The sequence below is a fragment of the Siphateles boraxobius genome, unplaced genomic scaffold (genome assembly GCF_051911475.1).
Source record: "Siphateles boraxobius isolate OS27281-9 unplaced genomic scaffold, OSU_SipBor_1 66, whole genome shotgun sequence".
Classification (NCBI taxonomy): Eukaryota; Metazoa; Chordata; class Actinopteri; order Cypriniformes; family Leuciscidae; genus Siphateles; species Siphateles boraxobius.
In genome coordinates, this window is record NW_027509193.1 from 1237117 (window position 1) to 1240213 (window position 3097).

The window sequence follows — 3097 nt, forward strand, 5'->3', positions numbered from 1 at the left end:
CCTCATTTTCATTAAAGACTGTATTATTGTGAATCTCGCCTTTTGGTCCTCCATCTCTCTGCTCATAACACTGTCAAAGTAAAGGTTAATTTATTTTCTATGTGGATTCTAGGATTGGTTCTATTGTGATGCCTGGTCTAAGTATTCAGAATAGTCAAACATGTAAATAAGCACAGATCCTGTAACACCAATTCATTACAGAAGTTTTCAGGGCACTTGTCAGATAGAGCAATACGTGTGTCCTATAGAAATAAATCAAAACTGCATTCTATGAATAACACACTTATCAGTATCTTGGCATATACAGTATAAATAGTTTACCATGTTTCCCTGCTCATCTCCTGACTAAATAGGCTACCTTTTGTAACAATACAAATAGATCAATCTGTATTTAATAATACAGTAATGAATGAGCATTTGTTTTTTCACATTTGATAACTTTTTCCAAAATATCTGTACCTGTCAGATCTATCCGGAAAAACTCTAAAAAAAATTTGATTAATTTGTTATATTATTATCTTTAATAATGTTTCAAATTCAAATGAATTCAGCTACAACGATATCTGGATCGTCTTTGTCCATATAAGGGATTAATAAAGCGGAATCGTGACAGCCCTAGTCCCAAGAATAAGGGTGCCCTGAAATGAGCATGTTGCAAGACACAGATATCAATAATACCTGGTTAATCCTGGATGGTCTGGTCTGTTCATCCTCCAGGTCCAACTTCGTCCAACACATTTTTTGAGCCTGAGATCTCTTTCCTCTCCGGGGCATCCTTTAAAATATAAAGAGATAAAAAGAAATGAGACAAAAAAAAATATTCTTGACAAATATATCTGACTAACTCACTAATTTGAGTGAATGAAGTAACTTTTAAAAGTAGAGATTTTACTTTTAAAGTAGGCCTAATATTTAAAAAATGCACTTAATTGCTACTCTAAAAAATTTTAAAGTAGGCCTAATAGGCCTACATAAAAATGCCCTTAATTGCTACTCTAAATAATTTTAACAGGACATTCTCCCTTTGATAGGCACATACTTTGAAAGCTCTCCCGATGTAACAGCTGTTGAGTCTGAAAAGATAAAACCTGTAGTACTCTCAGGAAGAAAAAACAGTTAAACAACAATGAAAGAGACACTGTGTAAACTTGTAAAATGCAAAAAAAAAGTTGTGGGGGGTGGGGGTAAGAAATGAACTGCTCTCTGTAACGCCAACACACAAGGAACCTGTAAAGAAACAGAACAGAAACAGACATGTTAGGGCACAAGAATTACAATTATGGTGATGTAATGAAAATGTCATAGTACAGCTTAAAAAAAACATATTAATACTAACCAAGGAGAAAAGTGCAGCAGAAAATGGAGGTTGTGCTCTGATCAGTCAGTCTGAAAAAAAATAACAATGACAACATATTGAAAACTACTAAACTCGAGTTAACTATGCATAATTTATTGGATCATAATTCTTTAGTACCATAAAATATATTCTAAATATTACTGAACTAAAATATAGTGAATTTATTTTTAATTAATAAAAAAAACACTTATGGTGTTTGGTCAGTTTTGAGTCTGACGCATAACAGTTAATATATAAGGAATGTCTGAGGGTTAAACAAGAAAAACATGAAAGTTGTGCCTCCATCCTTTCTCAAAATACTGTTGAATGTCGTCAACGTAGTAATCGATGGGTTATGCGTCACATCATGCGTTAATATTTACCAAAAATTGCTGCAAATATAGTGAAGCTGCTGTCTCTATTCTACTTGAACCCATTCAAACAGATTATCACCGCGGATTATTGTTACATCAACCACGTGACCGCACGACGTGAAAGCAAGGTTATCTCATTCTCACCGGATTTCTTCACCGTGACTAACTAAATCCGTTAACCGCCTTTGATTAGCAACGTTTTCGACGCGTAAACTTTGACGCTACCTTTGATTGACATAAAAGGCGGCCTGCATCAATCAACAATTTTCATTCTAATATCATGAATTCAAAATACAACAAACTGCGAGTACCATAAGTATACCATTATCTTGTAACGTAACGTTAGGCCTAACGTTACATCACCAGATAAGCTAGGCAACTACTGAGGAAAAAACGATATTAACTACAACTCATATTTATAATACGAATAATATTACCTAAATTTAATTCAAATAAAGAGCTGTATTTGACAATTCAAGGCTTTATAAAACAGCATATTTGAAAACAACCGTCTCCACTTACCTCAAGAGAATAATGCGGGAACTTCAGTTCTGCTGAATCCGCTCCCGTGAAGTCGACCTCGCAGCCAGTCAGCAGTGAGCTTTGATTGTACAACCAATAAAATCACACCTTGTAGTGATGGATCGGTCATGGACGATTCGTTCATTGTGAACAAATCTTTAATATGACTCAGGAATACCCATAGACATAATATATATCTATATGATGTCTATGGGAATACCAGATACCGAGTTGTCTCGAATGTGTCCAGAACCGGTCGCTCGTTCACTCATTCACTAATCCCTATAGTCTAGTGTATGGCATAAACAACTCACTACTTCACTGATCCCAAGTGTATGGCATATGAGTGCATTATGATTATATCTGCAAGGAGTTGCTAGGGTGTTCTGGGTGGTTTCTATATGTTTTCATGGGTCTGTGGCAAGTTAGATTACTTGTTGAAATTGTAATACTGAAACTTTGAAATGTGCTGGTATTTGTGACGTGTGGTAACATGTTTTCCATGTGTGCTCCACATGTTATCCCATATTACAACGTGTGGAAACATTTTCCACATGTGTTTGACATGGTATATCCTGTGGTACAATTTTTTCTACGTGTGCTTCACATGTGATCACATGTCACCACATTTGATCACATGTGGAAAACATGGGAAAATCATGTGGTTTTTCTGTAAGGGTAAATCTATTGCACAGTCATAGGGACGATGCGGAGGAAGAGAAGCAGCTCGGGACTTACTCAACACTTCCTTCAGATTGAGATACTCCTTAGACAGACTCACTGCCTCCTCCTGTAACACAGAACAAGAAACAGATAATCAAGCAGACACTAAACAAGAGGCATGACAATGCTTGCTCCAGGCGGA

The 3097-nt window shown here is 36.0% G+C and overlaps 1 long non-coding RNA gene across 1 annotated transcript; it reads right to left on the minus strand.

Moving 5' to 3' along the window:
* Positions 1 to 551: 551 nt before the first annotated feature.
* LOC143722381 (uncharacterized) lies at positions 552 to 2279 on the minus strand. The gene is made up of 4 exons (XR_013196874.1): positions 2233 to 2279; positions 1337 to 1386; positions 1040 to 1227; positions 552 to 775 (listed from the first exon to the last, which is right to left on the minus strand). It is a non-coding gene; the product is annotated as an uncharacterized LOC143722381 (long non-coding RNA).
* Positions 2280 to 3097: the final 818 nt, after the last annotated feature.